We start from the raw sequence: 21,722 nt of genomic DNA, 5'->3' as shown, positions 1-21,722 counted from the left end.
TTTCTGGAAGTAGACCAACGACTCAAAATAAGACAAATGCCATACTTTTGAATTCGACACACGTCTGCAATTTCAAGAAATAAGCAAACGTCAATCAATCTCAATATAAAACAATTAACAATCGCCGTTATTATTCTCTGGGATGTGAAGCATTATCATTATATATATATATATATATTCCCCTGAATGTATCACTATTGCTGAAATAATATTCCCTGCAGCAACTTAACCTTTAACCTTGTGGAAAGGTCTACATCGAAAAGAACAAAGTACATATTGTGTAGTCTACTGAGACTGTCCCAAGGCCTGAATTTAACCCTAAATTTGCAACCAATCTAAATAATTACCCACAGACTTCACGTTATTTTATTCTTATTCTGAGAAATGTTTCAAAACATATTTCTTATTCTTTTAGAATTTATTTATATATATATAGTCAAAATGAAAAATGATAACTTGAAGAATTTTTTTTTAATTATATACTGCTAATAAAATGTATTTCATGTATATATATATATATATATATATATATATATATATATATATATATATGAAATCATTATACATCCCAAAAATCTGCAGTGTAAAAAAATAAAAAAGATCAAAACCACTACTACAGCTAGTGATTTATATTTAATGTGATGTCGCTGTCTTAGGCCTTAAAGTTTTAGAGAAATCTGAAAACCCTTATTAAATGTTAGAGAGAGAGAGAGATTTGAGCAGCAGGACTCCACTTTATATATAGTCTATCTAGATTTCGCAACTTTGTTTTTTCTCTCTCCTAGTTATTTAACCTCTTTGCGTAAGTAGGTTTTCTGTGATGGCTGCCTTTCAAACTGGCTGAAAATGTCACACTCTGTAGAGATCCACTTATTCTAGCACAATATCTAGAAAATAATATTTATTTAGATTTTTTTTTTTTTTTTTTGGGGGGGGGGGGTTTACCCTGAAGAATAAAACTGAACAATCAAATCCACTGCAGTATATGTAGAATTACCTTTATACTCAACTGGAGAGTTTTTTTTGTTTTTGTTTTTTTATCTTAGTGTTATTACTATTAAACTCCCTGCATAATAACGAGATTCAGTTATATTTTCATTTGCAGTTCATAAATTAAGCCGAGACTATGAGCACACAGCTGTAAATATCTATGGGTATATCCAGTAAATTGTGTACTGACTGCAAACTCCAAAAATGAAGGCCAAAGAAGCCAGAATGACAAAAAAAAAAAAATAGCCACACGAGGAATTGGAAGATTTTTTCCCAATTTGGCAATTTTGACCAAACTTTTTGCAAGTTAATTGCCACGTTGCCACAACTTTTCTACTTTATAATTAACCCCCAAAGTCTAGATTAATTTTGCTGCTATGCATTGCACAGCCTTGTGGACTATGTAAGTGCTTTAGAAATTAAACGAATATTGAAATGTGATGTAAATTCTATAGAATAGTTTTACTCAATTCCTATTCCTAAAAAAAAATAAAACATAAAAAAAAAACAGTTAAAAAAAACTCCAGCCATAAAAATTGAATTTTTTCCCCATACTGCTTGAAACAATTCTCTGCAATAAGTGCTCATGGTTATGACGTAAAGTCAGGATTTAACAAGACACATTATAGATTATTACTTTTCCTGTATTTTATTGAATATTATTTTTCAGATATGTTTTTATTGATTGAAATTTAACAGACGGCAGATTAGAAGTTGAGCTCGAGGGTAAAAGAAGTGATGAAATAGGAAGATCTTGCAGATTTGCTGACATTTTTAAAACTATCTCTGGTCACAATTGAATTCCCCGTCTCATAAAAATCTAAAGACACTTCACAAGAAGCCACTTGCGTTTGATAATCTCTAAAGGAAAAAAAAAATTGATTTCGCCACACTTCATATTAATAGCTCATGGCTAGCCTGTTTTAATTAAATGCAAACGATGTATAGATAGCCACGTTATCTACATATACCTATATTTACGGATAGGTGTATGATGTACATTTCATCAAATGTAGGAATACATGGCGTTCAAGGCTTTGGTGCGGTTATCAAAGGGTTAAATTTGCACTCTTTCTGCAGTTGGGTCCTGTTTCTTGCTGAACTATACCCATGGTTAAATAATTCAAAAGAATGGCTATTCTCCTCTGGATGCTGAATTGGAGATGCGCATTCTATAACAATGTCATCTTTGATCAGCTGGAGTTGGGGACACAGACATTATGATCAGTGACAGAAATACCCATTCTGCTAGACTACATATAAAACATATAAACACAGGATCACACACATGCACACGGGATCTGCCTGGTTTGTTTTTTTCACCTAAAACCTCAGAGTATAGCAGGAAACAAATGAAACATTTTTGCTTTTTTTTTTTTGTTTGTCTGTTTGTTAGTTTGTCAGTTTTGTTTCTAAAAATATTGCTACAATATGAAACAATGAATACTAGTAATGTATGGTGATTTAACACCTAACATACTTATTCACAGGAGTGTTTGCTACATAGGACTGGCACTGAAAAGGTTAAGAGAAGCTGAGAATCAAAATGCAAAAAAAAAAAAAAAAAAAAACGTTTTGGTAATGAAAGGGTTTTTAGAAGTGGGTCATCCCTTTCTCCCCCCCTTCCCCCCCTTCCCCCCTTTCCCCCAATCTATTACAAGCAGGATTTTTTTTTTTTTTTTTTAATAATGATACCCTAAGGATGCTTCTTAGCTACAGGACGTGTTCTTGCTATAAAATATTAAACATATTACACAAGACAACGGATGGAAGAGATCTGGATCCGTAGCGAGACCTTTACATGGCCAAAGGATTAGCTACAATGTCTCACTAAAGGACTCTTTTAGGCAGTTAACCCTCTAACTACCAAGGGAGGTTGCAAAGTACTCATAGGGAATAAAAGCTTGTGTTTTTTTCTGGCTACCTGCCACCCACTTTCATCCCTCCTTCGCCCCCCACCAGCCCCCCCCCCCTCCAAAAAAAAGAATCAAGAAATATTAAAAACATATGATGAACCCTTTCGGTACTAACCAGGCTTAGGATGGGATCCCTTTACTATAGAATAAGTGTGCATGCAGCAGAAGCCTGATGATCACCTGGTTAACCACTTCATGTCCAGCACAGGGAGTTTGCCTCCCACGTCTTCACATCTCATTCGATACCCAGGGACGTTAACCCTTTCTCTGCCGGAGTGCCCAGTACAGCATTGGCTATGACTCTGACATGCATATGGAAAAACCCCTCCAGTACAGGGTGAAAAAAACAACCCAGTCCCACTATGGGTACCACAAACCCCGAGGGCATGTTCCCTGGTATGCCTCCCGGCACAGAAAGGGTTAAGGAAGCGATCATTGCAACGAGAACCGGCTTTATGTGCTCCTGGTTATCTCCCCCAGGCACCTCTTCCTCTGCATGGATGCATTATTATTTTGTGTTTTAATCATGTCATCTCCATCAGACGCAGTGTTACCCAGAGTTAAGGGTTCCCCAAAATGAGAACTGTGACCACATCGACATATTATAAAGGGAAAAATAATTATGAAAGATGAACCAGAAAAATATAGGAAGCCAAGGTTTGTTACTCTCACATAAACCAGAAAGCCAAATACTAGCAGCCAGAACACCCCATCCATGTAATCCTTCCTCTGGGGGAAGTGGGAATTGGGCTTGTATAGCTCCACTGTGGCTCTCACTGCTGCTAAGCAATTGCTGAGTGGACAAGCAAAAAAAAGAGGTCCATGGAGTACCTAGATCCCAAGTTCCTCTAGAAGTGGATACCTTTCCCCACCTCCTTCTCCAAGGAGCTTCCAGTGGTCCAAGGTCCAGGGTGGCATCCTGAAGAACCACTCAACTCTCAAAATAACCAAGAAGACAAGGAAAAAAATGCAATGAGACAGGGAGACAGACAGAAATCCCTTCAGGGTGCAAGGGAAGCTGGTGTCCTTACCTGGGTGGAATCTTCAGCTCTTGCAAGAAGAATATTAAACAGAAAAAAGAACTGTCACATGGAAACGTTATAGAGGATCCAACAGCATCTTAAAGTCCTGTACACTCCAACCCAGCAAAACAAGATCCGAGAGGAACTGGGAGCTTCTGGCAAGGAATGCAACAGAGGAGAGACTGAGAGGGAGAGAGAGAAAGAGAGAGAGAGAGGGAGAGGGGGGGCAGGCAAGGGCTGAGAGCAAGCTGCTGATGGAGGGAAGGAGAGGGGGGCAGTGAGAACAGAATCACATGAATAATTGCGAGAGGCAGGGGTCTCACAGCCTCTCTCCTGACTTGTGAAGAAGAGGAGTGTTGTCCATCACTAGTGACCCCAGCCTCTTCTGTGTCTGCCTTGCTGATGACAGAGCTGTGAGACAGTATCTTGGACTCTCTCTATCTGATCAGGCAAATACTTGGATTGATGCAAAGCAGATTGTGCAGCAATGGGAGCATATGGGTGAAGGAGGGGGTGGTAGAAGGTAGTACCAGGATGAGGGGTGGGGGAATACACAGCACCCCCAGTGAGGAAATCCTGATGTGGGGGATTCTATGGAATCTTGAGGGAGACAGGGTTCTAAAAGGGATGAGCTGTGCGTGGGATATCTTGTTTTGCTTTCATTAAGACCAAAGGGGATTTAGATTTGCATAAATTATTCATTCATTTGGAGGGGTTGATACAGGGGGGAAGATGATGGGGTGGGGGCTGACAAATAAACTGTAAGTGCTGAGTTCAAGATCGGTGGGAGGTTGAGGAGACTGAGAATTTGCAGCTAGTGCCAGGATAGGGTGTAGAGGTTAAGGACTCTGTGCACAGATCAATAGACAACTTAAATATCTGGGCTAGTGGCTTAACACTGCTGGGTCACTAAACAGTAATGCTATATAATGGAATATTTGTTGGAGTTTTTTTTTATTGTTTTTTTTTTAAAGTGAAGTGTTTCATTGATATTTAAAAAATATTTCACTCTGAAGTAAAATATGTTTGTTTGTTTTTTTCTAGTTTATATTAGTCCGAGCATGTGTAATTCCATTTCTTCTGTGAAGTTTATAAAAAATATTATTACGTCTTGAATTTTGCTTAATTTCTGTAAATATGGCACAGATTTGCGATTTGTGGCTATGCGTTGAACTTAAAGGGTTAAAAGTGTGAGAGCACTGCAGGCACCTCTTAAAATTCAACACAAATCTTTTGGGCTGGCTTTGCTAAAGGAGAATCCGCTCTCCGTTTATGTTTAGAGATTCCAGGGATCTTGGTCGATTACTCCGCTTGCATCCAATTAGAGTGTAAGCTCTTTGGGTCAGGGGGAGGGAGGATGGGCCTCCTGTATCGGAATATGTCGGATGGCGTATTGGAGTCCTGTTCGTTTTCATGAGTTTCCTGATGTAAGGGTATTATTCTATGATTAATCTTCAGTTCAAGTCTTGCCATGAATGGAGATTTTTTTTTTACCAATGAATCCAGCTGCACTGAAGATACAATGCACAGAGCTTTCGTAGCTACAGGGTGGTTTTCTTGATAAATTTGATGCTTTTGTTTACAGACTGTAAGCAGATCGGAGGCCTGGTTTGTCCCAATTAATGGCTTCATACCCTGTAAAATGAGCAATTTAGAATATTTCATAGTAAGGGGGAACACAATATTTTGTTCTAAATTTGCCCCAAATTTATTAACACAAAATTTAGTTTAGGTTCCACTAATTAATTGCCAAGTAATATTAATCTAATTTTTTTTTAAGATGCAATATCCTGCCTTTTTATCACAATTTCTTTTTTTTTCACATTGGGGATGTTTTCTCCTCTTGGTAGTGGCATCTCAAAATATGTAGGGCTCCAGGATGATATGACCATCAAGAACCCCTTTACCACAATAAAATATGAATTTATTTCTGCAAATTAAAATAAGTTCATTCTAACATATGGCAACATACACACAAAGGCTATCCTTGCTCATACCCATAAGAGCCTCAGCTTATCCTTCTCACTTCAAGCACGTTTGGTCTTTTGACATCTTCCAGTTGTGTCTTCTGGGCGTCTTGGGAGAAGGTGACCCAGTTTTATTTTATGACTACAGAAAATGTAAGCTCTAGAGCCATGGTCAAATTTATATTCCTTTTTGAGAATACTTTCCCCTAAAGTCAAACAGTGGCCTTCTTCTTAAAGATACACTTGGTGAGTTTTTTTACATAAGTAAGGAGGTGTGTCATTATTTAATTTTTTTTTATCTTTATTGAGCGTTTTATATATAGAACAGTACAACAAAATGAACGTACAGATACTGAGTATACAATTGGAGAATGTTGATTAAAGGAACAAAACTAAAGCGTTAGAACATCTTGTCCTGTAGTATCCACAGAGACATTCAAGCAGATATCTAGGCCATAGCTATAACCTACCACCATTAAATCACAACCTTATACCACTGATATCAGATTTTGTCAAACCATTGGAGAGACCCAGACAGTGTATAAGACATCTCATCATATATTATATTGCTGGCCAACCGCTCCAGTACTCTCGAAATTGAGGGGGATAGAGGGGATTTCCATGAGCACTCTAAAGAACTTGTGTGTGCTACCATGACATGCATAGCAGTGGTTCTCTGCAAGAGAGGTATTTGTGAGGGAAAATTCCAAGAAGTATAATTTTAGGTTCTAGGGAAAAATGGAATGTATTAAGAAATTCACTTCACAGGTTACACAAAATACAAACTATCTAAACTATTAGTTTATTGGGCAAGCCCAGTCACCTATCCCATAAACCACAAGATGATGCGAAATCCGGGACCTCAATCCATGGTCACCCAGATGTTGATGTTCTTCAACTGCCAAAATCCACTGAACACATTAGATTGCCAGAGAATTATGGGAGTTGTAGTTCAGCAACATTTGGAGGCGAAATTTGAGATGTCTGAACTAGATAGTCCAAAATGACGGCTTTTGATTTGGTGGAGTCCATTCATGGTCAGAGATGTGTGTGCTTGTACCCTCAAACAATGATCTATACATTTTTTAACTCATTTTTGTTGCATTGTGTGTATGCACTATCTACATAGTGTATTAAATTAGGAGAACAACATAAGGCATAAATGGCATAAATTCTCAACTTTTTTTTTCAAAAAATCAGATTTTGTTTTACCTAACATATTTTAAACTTTTTTTTCTTTTAATTTAATTTTGTGTATATTTTGCTTCTATTCCATTTGTGATTCTTTTTTTTTTTTGTAAATATATCTCCATGCCGCACTTCACTGTCTGTCCTTTCTGCAATTATAATTTATTATATTATCAGTGTGAGATATAGGAAATGCTCATGGAAAAGGAATACTAAGGCACAATGTTGGATTCATTGCTATCCTTAGGAATGCATTATGGATAAGCATCCAATTAAATGGGCTATGGGCCAGGTTTACATTTAATTAGTGAGTTAAAAAATATATTTGCAAAATCTGCTTAGAAATCATTAAAACAAATTAAAACAAATTAAAAGAGGATGTAATAGAACACATTAAATCTGAGTATCATTTTTATTTTTTTTAGTTAGTTCATGTTCAGGTCTCAAATAAGCCAAGACCACTTGTGCCAGTACTACGGAACCTATAGCATTTGGATATTTGACTCACCCCTATCCACAAGTGCAGTCCAGAACCAAAAATGCCAGACAGGTGCCTTATGCACGGGACTTATAGCAATCCAGCCATTCAAATATAATTGGATTTCACCACTGACGTGCAACTGATAATCCTCAGGGGGATACACATATTACCATTTTGATTTACAGAGATACTAAGAATATACATAATGTATATGCAAAAGAGAGGACTTAAAGGGACACTCTAGGCACTATTCCATCATTTAATTGGTTAACCCCTTAAGGACCAAACTTCTGGAATAATAGGGAATCATGACATGTCACACATGTCATGTGTCCTTAAGGGGTTAAAGTGCTTAGCGTCTTCTGGCACTGTGCCTCCAATCAGTGTTAAAACATTTTGAATAGTTTAAACTGAATGAGGGTCCTTGGCCGCTCACAGCCTGACCCACACTGCAATCCCGATTGTCCGAATATCGTCGGATTCAGCGAATGGGAAGGGAGGGGTATTTAAAGAATTATGTTTCCAGAATGTTTATGTGCTTTTTTTCTGTTGCACCGGAGTTTACATTTTGTTTTTATTGTATGTATTATTCTGAATATTTATTTATGGGAAATTACTGAAGAGTCTTAGTGGTGAAACGCATAGGGTGTGGACATATCATTTATGTAGAAGACTGGTTAATGTTATCTATGATATGCTGATAATATTTTATATAAGTTAAAGTGCAATACATTTTTTTTTCATATGGATTAGAGAATGTTCTGCACCATCTTTTGTATACTTCATTTTTAGTGTAACATCCGGATCCATGCTGATTTGAAATCACAACAAGAAGATTTAAGGTTTTTCTATGTCTGTCCCATATAGTAATGTGTGAGTGCAATATATAACTCCTTGGGCCCTATCACCTAGGCAGTGCTATAGTAAAATCAGAAGGTCAGGATCATTCAACGTACACCAAAATACCCAGTATGCTTAGCTGCTGTAGCTAAGTGCAATGTTTGCTTTAGAAGAACTTAAAACTACAGTCAGAAAAGTGCTTTCCCATGAATCAGCTTGCAACCATGCATGACTAGTTGACCTTTAATTACTGATAAATGGAGGTGAGAGGACAAATAACTTGTAAGCAACTCGATAGGAAAAAAAAGAGTGTAAGATAGTAAAAAAAAAAATGTAAAAGAAACAGGGAGAAAGGGGACACTAGCATACATCCTAAGTGTTATTAATCTGCTCCCCAAATCTCTGTCACTCTCATTTATATTTTAGTTATTTCCCCCCTTTTTTTAGGAGCTTAGAATTTTCATTACGTGGGTAATTTTGGGGTAATAACTGGAACTGGGCATGGCTAATGCTCTTTCTACAAAACAGGAAGGTCGTACCATAATAATAACTTTACAAACCCTAAAGCGAAAATGCCCCTCTGTGGTCATTTGATATTTGTGGATGATTACTGCCATACATATTTATTAGACACTTTATTTAAACACATTTTTTAATCAGCAGGGGTCAGATATACAGGGCTGGACTGGGAATAAAAAACAGCCCTGGAAAATGTTCTATACCAGCCCTATAATGCATCGCGCCATCATAGTGTGCAGATATAAAAGTGGGAAAAAAAAAACCCTTAAAACTGAAAACTATCACTCAAACGTGAAAGAAATCACTCATAGGGCTTCAAAATAAACAAAAGAGCGGATTTGTTGTAAGCAGACTGCATTTGCATATAATCCATGTTTCAGTACAACTACAGTATCTGGACATATTAAGGAAAGTTTTGTAATTGGACTGAAATTGTGAATGTATGCTATTGCACAGCAGTAAGAAAATGACGTTATCTTGCTCATTTTGAAGTAATAAGAGTGTGCTCTACGCTTTGGCTGACAACTGGATGATCACAGTCAATGCCAATTCAATTTCCCTAGGAAAGCACTGGGAGGCTATTGCGCATGTGTGGCAAAACGCTGTGCTTCACTGCACCAATCAGCATCTCCTCATAGAGAGGCATTGCATCAATGCATCTCTATGGGGAGCGTCCAGCGCCTCCATGCAGAGAGTGGAGATGCTCAACATAGGTGCTGCACGCTGTGCAGCACTGGACTAGGAAGCAGCTCTAGTGGCCGTCTGAGTGACTAGGCAGCAATGTAAACACTGCCTTTTCTCTGAAAAGGTAGCATTTACAGTGCTCAGCCTACAGGGACAGGCTATAGACACCAGAACCACTACATTAAACTGTAGTAGTTCTGGTGACTATCGTGTCCCTTCAGCACATAGTCTTTCTCTCGCCGGTCAACTCTAAATTACAGGGAGAGCAGTAGACACAAGTGAAGATGCACCTTGTTTGTGTCTTTCTCCCTAAGCCCCTTTCATGTGTCTCTTTCCCCACAGCTTCTCTGTGTGTCTCATTCTCCTCTTCCCCAGTCAATCTGCATGTCTTTTGTTCGTCTTTCTCAGCCCCTCTGTCTCTTTCTCCCTAGACCCCTCCATGTATTTTTTTCTCCACAGACTCTCTGTGTGTCTTTTTACTCCCCTGCCCCTCCGTGTGTCTCATTAACCTCCAGCCCCTCCATGTGTGCTATTAACCCTCCCTCTCAGCCCTACTTTAGTCCATATACACCATCCCAGCCCTCCATACATCCCATGAGCCCCCTCCCAGCCCTGTATGACTTATTAGCCCTTTCATGTGTCTCAGCAGCATTCCCACATGTGTCCCATGAGCCCCCCCATGTGTTCCATTAGCACCCAGCCCTCCATGTGTCCTATTAGCCCTCTCTCCCAGGCTTCCATGTGTCCCACTAGTCCTCCCTCCCATCCCTTCATGTGTCCCTATACCCCCCTCGCAGCCCTTTATGTGTCCCTGTACCCTCTCCCAGCCCTTTATGTGTCCCTATATACCCCTCCAGCCCTTCATGTGTTCCTATATCCCCCTCCCCATACCCCATGTGTCCCTATATCCCGCTCCCTAGCCCCCATATGCCCCTATAGCCCCCTATCCCCCATGTGTCCCATTTTTTTACCCAATTCCCCCACCCTCTGCCTCTCCCTGTACTTTGCTGTAGCATGGCCGAGCAGGCAGACTGTGGTAGAGGAGTTTCTGTTCCCCTACCCGGTCTGACAGGAAGTAGTCATGTGCTCTCTGTGAGCATTTCCTGTCAGACCGGGTAGGGGAACAGAAGCTCCTCTACCACGATCTGCCTGCTCAGCCACGCTACACTCTGTGACCGGCAGGAGGGAAAACATCCCCTCCTGCCAGTTACTGTGTAATTGCAGGCCGGTACGCACTAGGTGGCCGTGCAGCGTCCCAATTGTATGCCAGCCCACTGGGAAATTTCACAGTATCCCAGTGGGTCAGTCCGGCCCTGCATATTTATATATATATATTGGTCCCATGCTGAATGATTACAGAGACTTAGGTTTGAGGGGCTTAGGAGCAGGGGCTTCAGGCTCAACTTAGTTGAGAATCATGGGCGTTGCAGTCCACAGAATCTTGAAGACATTTACCCTCTAAATCTCAGTTACCTGACCTAGTGCTTCCAACTTCTAATGCTACAGACCCCATAATCTCACAACACTGTGAACAAGGCTATGGATAGTGCACTACTAGCCACAGTATGGCTACTGAAAGCATATTGAGCAGTTCCACTTGTCTTGGGGTTAAACTATTTATCCCATAGTCCCTTCCTTAATGCGAGCATATGAGACAAGAATTCCTGTCCTGCAACTGTCATATAGTAGGGATGTGCAATGGCAAAAAATTTGGTTCGGTTTGGAAATTCGGGTAAGTAAAAAAATTTGTGTGCTTCAGTAATTCGGACCAATGGCATTCGGTTCGGCACTTCCAAACTACCGAACTTCAACAATTTCCGAATGTCCAAATTCCATTAAATTAATTGCACATGTCTAGTAAGTGGTTGTGGTGGCAATCCTGGCACTGGGAGCCCTATAGATGTGCAAGTGGTTGTGGTAGCAGTCCAGGCACTGGGAGCCCTATAGATGTGTAAGTGGTTGTGGTGGCATCCTGACACTGGGAGCCCTATAGATGTGTAAGTGGTTGTGGTGGCAGTCCGGGCACTGGGATCCCAACGGATGTGTAAGTGGTTGTGGTGGCAGTCCGGGCACTGGGAGCCCTATAGATGTGTAAGTGGTTGTAGTGGCAGTCCGGGGACTGGGAGCCCTACAGATGTGTAAGTGGTTGTGGTTGCAGTCTGGGCACTGGGAGCCCAACAGACAGATGTGTAAGTGGTTGTGGTGGCAGTCCTGGCACAGGGATCCCTATAGATGTGTAAGTGGTTGTGGTGGCATCCTGGCACTGGGAGCCCTATAGATGTGTAAGTGGTTGTGGTGGCAGTCCGGGCACTGGGATCCCTATAGATGTGTAAGTGGTTGTGGTGGCATCCTGGCACTGGGAGCCCTATAGATGTGTAAGTGGTTGTGGTGGCAGTCCGGGCACTGGGAGCCCTATATATGTGTAAGCAGTTGTGGTGGAAGTCCGGGCACTGGGATCCCAACGGATGTGTAAGTGGTTGTGGTGGCAGTCCGGGCACTGGGAGCCCTATAGATGTGTAAGTGGTTGTAGTGGTAGTCCGGGGACTGGGAGCCCTACAGATGTGTAAGTGGTTGTGGTTGCAGTCTGGGCACTGGGAGCCCAACAGACAGATGTGTAAGTGGTTGTGGTGGCTGTCCTGGCACTTACACATCTATAGGGCTCCCAGTGCCCGGACTGCCACCACATCCACTTACACATCTATAGGGCTCCCAGTACCAGGACTGCCACCACAACCACTTACACATCTATAGGGCTCCCAGTGCCTACAAATCCTAGTGAGCATGGGTGTATAATAGAGGGAGAAAGGGAAAGCAGAGTAATGCTTCCTAATACCGTGGTTAGTACCCTTTGTTAAAGTAAATTGAGTAATGGACAAAAGTCTTTATTGTATCATTTATAAATAACAAAGGGATACTATACTCATTCCCCTATAGTGGCTAATTGTGTAATAATGGTAATACTATTACCTATTATATAATATTGCCAGGGGCAAGGAAATTCCTTCTAAATAGATGGGTATAGGCAGAGAGTATGGAGACCGGAGTGATAAAGTGTCAATAAGGTGATATAAAGTTAAATGTATCACAGACACACAGCCACCCTTTCTCATAGCTAGGAACCGGGAGATGGAAAAAGATGCTTGATCGGTCCTTCTACTTCAAATTTGGGGCACTGCGCGTGCAATCTAATGTGCCACCAGATAGGAGTGCTGTGTTAAGTAGTACTATTCCTATCAGTTTAATCCCTGTTATGTGCCTTTTTTTGGTTTGGTTTTTGAAGCCACAGTGCAGCACCAGAGGCCCGCAAAATTAGGGATGTACACATGCCTGAAAAATGAGTTATTGTTGCAGCCGCTATATAGCAGTGGCCAGAAAAAATGATGTTTGTTTCCCAGGCAGAAAGTGCCCTAAAACATTGCGGCTTGAACCCTAGTTGGTGGCGGATAAGTCACGCAAGTCAACCGGCATTCAGAGCTAAAATACAGCAGCGTGTGGACCATTTTTAGCCCAAGGCAGCTCATCTCATCAGGCCTTTTTTAGTCGAATGTATCGCCCACTGTCAGTCCCTTCAGTATCCATCCCTCATTCATCTTAATAAAGGTGAGGTAATCTAGACTTTTTTGACCTAGGTGACTTCTCTTCTCAGTGACAATACCTCCTGCTGCACTGAAGGTCCTTTCTGACAGGACACTTGAAGCGGGGCAGGCCAGAAGTTCTATCACAAATTGGGACAGCTCAGGCCACAGGTCAAGCCTGCACACCGAGTAGTCAAGGGATTCATCGTTCCTCAGAGTGTCGATATCTGCAGTTAAGGCGAGGTAGTCTGCTACCTGTCAGTCAAGTCGTTCTCTGAGGGTGGATCCCGAAGGGCTGTGGCGATGCGTAGGACTTAAAAAGCTCCGCATGTCCTCCATCAACAACACGTCTTTAAAGCGTCCTGTCCTTGCCGGCGTGGTCGTGTTAGATTCCCGTTGTGCTGTGACATCACCCTTATACGCTGTGTAAAGCATACTTTTTAATTTATTTTGCAAATACTGCATCCTTTCCGACTTGTTGTAATTTGGTAACATTTCAGCCACTTTCTGCTTATACCGGGGGTCTAGTAGCATGGACATCCAGTACAGGTCGTTCTCCTTCAGCTTTTTTATACGAGGGTCCCTCAACAGGCACGACAGCATGAAAGACCCCATTTGCACAAGGTTGGATGCCGAGCTACTCATTTCCCGTTCCTCCTCCTCAATGATCTCAATGAAGGTATGTTCTTCCCCCCAGCCACGTACAACACCACGGGTACCAGATAGGTGACAACGAGCACCCTGGGATGCCTGTTGTGGTTGGTCTTCCTCCTCCTCAAGGCCCCATTCCTCCTCTGACTCCTCTTCCTCACAATCCTCTTCCAGCGTTGCCGCAGGTCCAGCAAGCGATGCTGATAAGGCTGTTTCTGGTGGGGATGGTGTGGCGAAACCAACCTCGCCACTGGGCCCTGGAGAAGCCTGTTTGCTAGCCTCCTACCTGCTGACTATGGCCCCTGGGTTATTTGGGGCATATTGTACTTTATATTGCTGCTACTGGCCCTTTTAAAATCATCGATGGACATATTGGGACTTTTTGGGATTGTGGCGAAACCGACCTCGCCACGTGTCCTTGGAGGGGGCTGATTGCCCGCCTCTTGCCTTTGGACTATGGACCAGACTTTATGGGAATGTGATACCCCAGATAGCTATACCATGGAGCCTATTCATATAATTAAAGACTATGGGAAAGACTTTAGCTCCATGGCAATTGTACTGTGTGAGTAGGATCTGCGCGCTATTCTGTAGTTTTGTGCGCGCAGATCCCAGCTATCTGGGGATAGGTGAAATGTCTGTGTGTTATGTGTAAAAGGTGAATTTATGTATTTTAAAGTGTTTTACTGTCTTTGTGTCCCCATGTGCTTAATGGAGTCTGTCTCTGTGCTGGGAGATAATTGAATTACTTCTCCAGCACAGAGAAGGCCCTGTAAACCTGGAAAGCTAGGGGTTTTAAAAGATACTTTACTAACTTTTGAACCCCTGGTCTGATCCATGCCATTTTTTAATATGTTGTTCCCCTGAATGGATTGATTGTGGATATGTATTTTTATGTGAATGTGATGTATGGTTTTGAAGTTACAGATATTGTGTAAAAGTTATGTTTTAAACTGTATAATAAGTGGATTATCTCTCAGGCTAAGGGGAGGGGATGTGTGGGTTGTACCATATCTCGGATTGGTTATTTTATGCCTCCCCCTGGGTGTGGCCTGTATGTGTGAGATGGAAATAAAAGCCAGGCTGGATGAGCCAGTCGAGAGTTCCTGTTTTACCCTCAAAGGGATGTGTCGTCTCATTATTGGGGGGAAGGATTTATTGCATGCTGTTCCAGTTGACTGCTAGGAGTACAAGCCTATTCGTATGGTTCATATTCAATGGTCTACAGCATTCAGAGGCTTGAGAGGATTCATATGTTTCTCGGATTCGGTGATTGTGGTGTCTGCCAGAGTGCTTGGAGTCCTCAGGAAGCACTAGGAGCATCCATTAACGGAGGTACCAAGTCGGGGTGCCAGGCGATCCGTTACAGATGGTGACCACAACTCTTCCTCTTCCTCTTCACGCTCATCTATGGCCTGATCCAGCACTCTTCACAGGGAACGCTCCAGGAAGAAAACAAATGGTATGATGTCGCTGATGGTGCCTTCGGTGCGACTGACTAGGTTTGTCACCTCCTCAAAAGGACGCATGAGCCTACAGGCATTGCGCATGAGCGTCCAGTAACGTGGCAAAAAAATTCCCAGCTCCCCAGAGGCTGTCCTAGCACCTTGGTCATACAAATATTCATTAACAGCTTTTTCTTGTTGGAGCAGGCGGTCGAAAATTAGGAGTTTTGAATTCCAATGTGTCAGGCTGTTGCAAATCAAGCGCCTCACTGGCATGTTGTTTCACCACTGGATATCTGCAAAGTGCGCCATGGCCATGTAGGAAAGCCTGAAATGGCCACACACCTTCCTGGCCTGCTTCAGGACGTCCTGTAAGCCTGTGTACTTCTGCACAAAGCGTTGTACGATCAGATTACACACATGTGCCATGCACGGCACATGTGTCAACTTGCCCAACTTCAATGCCGCCAACAAATTTGTTCCGCTGTCACAAACCACTTTGCCGATATCCAGTTGCTGCAGAGTCAGCCACTTTTCCACCTGTGCGTTCACGGCGGACAGGAGTGCTTGTCCGGTGTGACTCTCTGCTTTCAAGCAAGTCAACCCAAGACGGCGTGACACTGCCGTATCCGGGATGTGGAATAGTACCTGTGGAGCTGGGGGGGTGCCGTTGATGTAGAGCAAGACGCAGCAGCAGATGAGGACTCAGCCGAGGAGGTTATGGAAGAGGATGGAGTAGGAGGAGTAGAGGAGGTGGCAGCAGGCCTGCCTGCAAGTCATGGCGGTGTCACCAACTCCTCTGCAGAGCCACGCATCCCATGCTTGGCAGCCGTCAGCAGGTTTACCCAATGCGCAGTGTAGGTGATATACCTGCCCTGACCATGCTTTGCAGACCAGGTATCAGTGGTCAGATGGACCCTTGCCCCAACACTGTGTGCCAGACATGCTATTACTTCCTTTTGCACAATCGAGTACAGGTTGGGGATTGCCTTTTGTGAAAATAAATTTTGTCCGGGTACCTTCCACTGCGGTGTTACAATAGCTACAAATTTTTTGAATAACCGCAGACTCCATCAGCTTGTATGGTAAAAGCTGGCGGGCTAATAGTTCAGACAAGCCAGCTGTCAGACGCTGGGCAAGGGGGTGACTTTCTGACATTGGCTTCTTACGCTCAAACATGTCCTTGACAGACACCTGACTGTGGGCAGATGAGCGGGAACTGCTCAAGGCGAGAGACGGAGTGGCGGATGGTTGAGAGGGGGCAAGGAGGACAGCAGTGGTTGATGTGGCTGAAGATGCTGGACCAGGAGGAGGATGGCGGCTTTGAGTTTGTGTGCTGCTTGTACTCATGTGTTGATCCCATAGGTGTTTGTGATGTGTGATCATGTGCCTACGCAAAGCAGTTGTACCTAGGTGGGTGTTGGACTTCCCACGACTCAGTTTCTTTTGGCACAGGTTGCAAATGGCATCGCTGTTGTCAGAGGCAGACACACAAAAAAAATGCCACACTCCTGAGCTCTGCAATGACGGCATTCTGGTGGTGGAATCAGCATGCGTTGATTGGCGTGCTGTCGGGCTGACCCCGGGTGCCGATGCATGCTGTCTGACTGTGCCACTAGCTCCTTGCGATGACCTCCCCCTGCTTCCAACTCGTCTCCTCCTCCTCTCTGTCTCCCCATCTGAACTTTCGCCCTGTTCTTCTTCTTGCCGAGCGGGCACCCACGTGACATCCATGGACATATCGTCATCATCAACCGCTTCCCTTGTATCTGACAACTCAGCAAAGGAAGCAGCAGTATGTCCATGTGTGTAATGCTGCCTGACTTAGACATATCCCTGTTATCTACATCCTCTGGCAATAATGGTTGCGCATCACTCATTTCTTCAAACTGATGTGTAAATAACTCCTCTGACAGAAAAAGTGAAGCGGCTGTGGTGCTAGTGTTGCTGGTGGCGGCAGGCGGGTGAGTGGTATCTTGAGAGGTGTCCGAAGCTAAGCTGGAGGAGGATGGTGCGTCAAGGTTCCGAATGGAAGCTGTAGAAGATTGGGTGTCCTGTGATAGCCAGTCAACTATGTCCTCAGAACTTTTCAAGTTCAGGGTACGTGGCCTCTGAAAACTGGGAATTATTCTAGGGCAAAAGGGAATCACAGCACCACGACCACGATGGCCCCTGCGGGGTGGCCTGCCTCTGCCTGTCATTTTTTTTTGGATTAGTGGTAATATGCGTGCAAGCTACTGTGAAACCACAGTGCAGTGGCAGAGGTTGGCAGAGTACACGCTGTAGGCCTGACACACCCGATAAAAGACAACTAACTGCTATTCAATCTATAACAGTGAAAAAAGTATTTTGGTTTTTAAATGCAATCTATTGCGACACCAGATAAGAGTGGCAATGTGCAGTGGCAGAGGTTGGCAGAGTACACGCTGAAGGCGTGACACCCGCTTGAAGGACACTGACTGCTATTAGCTTACAGTGAAACACTTTTTTTCTTTTTAAAGGCACGCTATTGTGACACCAGATATGAGTGGCAAAGTGGACTGGCAGAGGTTGGCAGAGAACACGCTGAAGGCCTGACACCCGCTTGAAGGACACTGACTGCTATTAGCTTACAGTGAAAAACTTTTTTTCTTTTTAAAGGCACGCTATTGTGACATTAGATGTGAGTGGCAAAGTGGACTGGCAGAGGTTGGCAGAGAACACGCTGAAGGCCTGACACCCGCTTGAAGGACACTGACTGCTATTAGCTTACAGTGAAAAACTTTTTTTCTTTTGAAAGGCACGCTATTGTGACACCAGATATGAGTGGCAAAGTGGACTGGCAGAGGGCAGAATACACGCTGAAGGCCTGACACCCGCTTGAAGGACACTGACTGCTATTAGCTTACAGTGAAAAACTTTTTTTTATTTTTAAAGGCATGCTATTGTGACACCAGATATGAGTGGCAAAGTGGACTGGCAGAGGTTGGCAGAGAACACGCTGCAGGCCTGACACCCGCTTGAAGGACACTGACTGCTATTAGCTTACAGTGAAAAACTTTTTTTCTTTTTAAAGGCACGCTATTGTGACATTAGATACAGGGGCGGACTGAGAACCCTCAGGGCCCCCGGGCAAAATAAATCAAGGGCCCCCTTACAGGCCCCACCCATACTCCGCAGCAAGCACCACCCATGTCCCGCCTCCATGCACCGCCTCCAGCCACACCCTACACAATCTTTAGACTCAAGGAACAAAAGTGCAATAATCCCTTCAAGGCCCCAGTAGAGACTACAATTGAGGGCTAATGGGCCATGGAGGGGGGTCTTTCTAGCAGAGGCTATCTCAGTGTCCTTTAGAGAGTGTGTTAGAAAGAATCCCCTCCAGGCCCTATTAGAGACTACAATGGAGTCTAATAGGCTTGGAAGGGGGTCTTTCTAACAGAGGCCATCTCAGTGTCCCTGCTGGAAACAGTGGCCTCCAGGCCCCAGTAGAGACTACAATTGAGGGCTAATGGGCCATGGAGGGGGGGGGGGAGCATTCTAGCAGAGGCTATCTCAGTGTCCTTAAGAGAGTGTGTTAGAAAGAAGTTCCTCCAGGTCCCATTAGAGACTACAATGGAGTCTAATGGGGCCTTGAGGGGGGTCTCTCCAACACTCTGGTTCCTATTCACAATATAGCAACACAACATAGCTCGCTGATACCTAGGCCAAGTTGACTCCTCTTACCTTAATTACTGTTGCTGGCTGGCAGTCTGTGGGCTTGCTGGAAGGCTGTGGGCTTACCGGCTGCGGCTGGCAGGCTGTGGGCTTGCTGGCTACTGCCGGCAGGCTGTGGGCTTGCTGGCTGCGGCTGGCAGGCTGTTGGCTTGCTTGCTGCGGCTGGCAGGCTGTGGCTTGCTGGCTGTGGCTTGCTGGCTGGCAGGCTGTGGCTTGCTGGCTGCGGTTGGCAGGCTGTGGGCTTGCTGGCTGTAAGCCTAACTGGTGGCCTGTGGGCTGGCTGGCTTGCTGGCTACTGGGGCACTTGTAGATTATTTAAAGAAATAATCCATGCACAATAACACCTACTGCACTGTGTAGTTGTTATGGTGCCAGGAGGGCCGGGCCCCCCTCCCAGAGTAAGTAGTCAAACCGTTTAAGAACAGTTTAACAACTTACCTGGGGTCTGCTGGGATATGAGGCTGTAGTAGGGTATAGGAGCAGTGGTGCAATGTGTAAGGGGTGCAGTGTGTGTGAAAGGTTCAGTGTGTGTGAGTGGGTGTAGTGTGTGAATGTGTAGGGTGTGTGGGGCAATGTGTGTATGAGGGGGCTGTGTATGTGTGTGGCAATGTTAGTATGGGGGGCTGTGTGTGTATGGGTGGGCAGTGTATGTGTGTGTGTGTGAGGCAATGTGTGTAAATGTGTATGGTGTGTGTGTGTATGGGGGGCAGTGTGTGAATGTGTATGGTGTGTGGGGGCAGTGTGTTTATGGGGCTAGAGTTCACTCTCACCACTGCGACCACCAGGAATCCCTGGTGGTCACAGTGTTGAGAGTGAACTCTAGCCCGTAGTTTACTCTCGCCAGAGCCGTAACGTTGCCGTGGTAACCGCGGCAACGATCTGTGCTCGCGCAAGAAGGACCCAGAGGAGCTGCAGGCTGAGCTCCCGGGTCCTCTCTTCCTCCCTCCCCTGCCGGCTGCCCGCACGGTGCCTGCGGACAGGGGAGGGGGCAATTGCCCTCCTCTTACTCCGCCCTCCCCCTCTTCTTACCCCCCTCCCCTTCTTTGTACCCCCCTTCTTACTCCCACCCTCTTATTACTCCCCCCTCACTCTCTTCTTACCCCCTTCTTACTCCCCCCTCCCCCTCTTCTTACTCCCCCCTCCCCCTCTTCTTACTCCCCCCTCCCCCTCTTCTTACTCCCACCTCTTCTAACTCCTCCCTCTTCTTACCCCCTCCCCCCTCTTCTTACCTCCCTCCCCCCTCTTCTTACCCCCCTCTTCTTACCCCGCTCCCCCCTCTTCTTACTTCCCCTTCCTCTTTTTACTCCTCCCTCCCCCTCTTCTTACTCTTCCCTCCCCCCTCTTCTTACTCCCCCTTCCTCTTTTTACTCCCCCCTCCCCCTCTTCTTACCCCCTTCTTACTCCCCCCTCCCCCTCTTCTTACTCTCCCCCCTCTCTTCTTACTCCTCTCTTCTTACCCCCCTCTCTCTCTTCTTACCCCCTCCCTCTCTTCTTACCCCCCTCCCTCTCTCTTCTAACCCCCCTCCCTCTTTTCACCCCCTCCCTCTTTTTACCCCCCTCTCTTTTTACCCCCTCTCTTTTTACCCCCTCTCTCTTTTTACCCCCTCTCTCTTTTTACCCCCTCCCTCTCTCTTTCCCCCTCTCTCTTTCCCCCTCCCTCTTTTTACCCCTCCCTCTTTTTACCCCCTCCCTCTCTTTACCCCCTCTCTCTTTTTACCCCCCTCCCACTCTCTTTTTACCCCCCACTCTCTTTTTACCCCCCCTCCTTCTTTCTTTTTACCCCCTCTCTTTTTACCCCCCCTCCCACTCTCTTTTTTACCCCCCACTCTCTTTTTACCCCCACTCTCTTTTTACCCTCCCCTCCCACTCTCTTTTTACCCTCCCCACTCTCTTTTTACCACCTCCCCTCCCACTCTCTTTTTACCCCCTCCCCTCCCCTCCCACTCTCTTTTTACCCCCTCCCCTCCCCTCCCACTCTCTTTTTAACCCCTCCCACTCTCTTTTTACTCCCCTTCCCACTCTCTTTTTACCCCCCCACTCTCTTTTTACCCCCCCTCCCACTCTCTTTTTACCCCCCACTCTCTTTTTTACCCCCTCCCCTCCCACTCTCTTTTTACCCCCTCCCCTCCCACTATCTTTTTACCCCCTCCCCTCCCCTCCCAATCTCTTTTTCCCCCCTCCCCTCCCAATCTCTTTTTACCCCCTCCCCTCCCAACCTCTTTTTACCCCCTCCACTGCAGCGTGGCCGAGCTGCTATGCGGTCCGCGCGGAACAGGAGTTTCTGTTTCCTGTACCCGGCCGGACTGACAGGAAGGTGCACAGTGTGCACCTTCCTATCATTCCGGCCGGCACCGCGGACCGGAGAGCAGCTCGGCCTCGCTACAGGGGAGGGGAGGGGAGGGGAGGTGAGAAGCTGCAGCCACCTGAGGCTCTTAAGAGAGCGCTCAGGCGGCTGCAGCATTTAAAGGGGCGGGCGGTCCCACTGATGGCGGGCCCCCCTCCCGGCCGGGCCCTCGGACCATGTCCAAAGTGCCCGACCGGTCAGTCCGCCCCTGATTAGATATGAGTGGCAAAGTGGACTGGCAGAGGTTGGCAGAGTACACGCTGAAGGCCTGACACCCGCTTGAAGGACACTGACTGCTATTAGCTTACAGTGAAAAACTTTTTTTCTTTTTAAAGGCACGCTATTGTGACATTAGATATGAGTGTCAAAGTGGACTGGCAGAGGTTGGCAGAGTACACGCTGAA

At 45.0% G+C, this 21,722-nt stretch overlaps 1 protein-coding gene across 1 annotated transcript in view; it reads right to left on the bottom strand.

The window, feature by feature from the left end:
• CDH11 (cadherin 11) overlaps window positions 1-4,403 on the bottom strand; it is a 118,138-nt gene extending 113,735 nt beyond the window's left edge. Inside the window, exon 1 of the mRNA XM_063438157.1 lies at window positions 3,938-4,403. The gene's annotated coding sequence lies outside the window, so the exon portion shown is untranslated. The remainder of the gene's footprint in view (window positions 1-3,937) is intronic.
• Between the last annotated feature and the right edge of the window lie 17,319 nt (window positions 4,404-21,722).

This window comes from Pelobates fuscus, chromosome 12 (genome assembly GCF_036172605.1).
Source record: "Pelobates fuscus isolate aPelFus1 chromosome 12, aPelFus1.pri, whole genome shotgun sequence".
In the NCBI taxonomy this organism is placed as follows: domain Eukaryota; kingdom Metazoa; phylum Chordata; class Amphibia; order Anura; family Pelobatidae; genus Pelobates; species Pelobates fuscus.
Note: the sequence above shows the minus strand (reverse complement) of the source record. Positions and strands in the feature narration are given on the sequence as shown.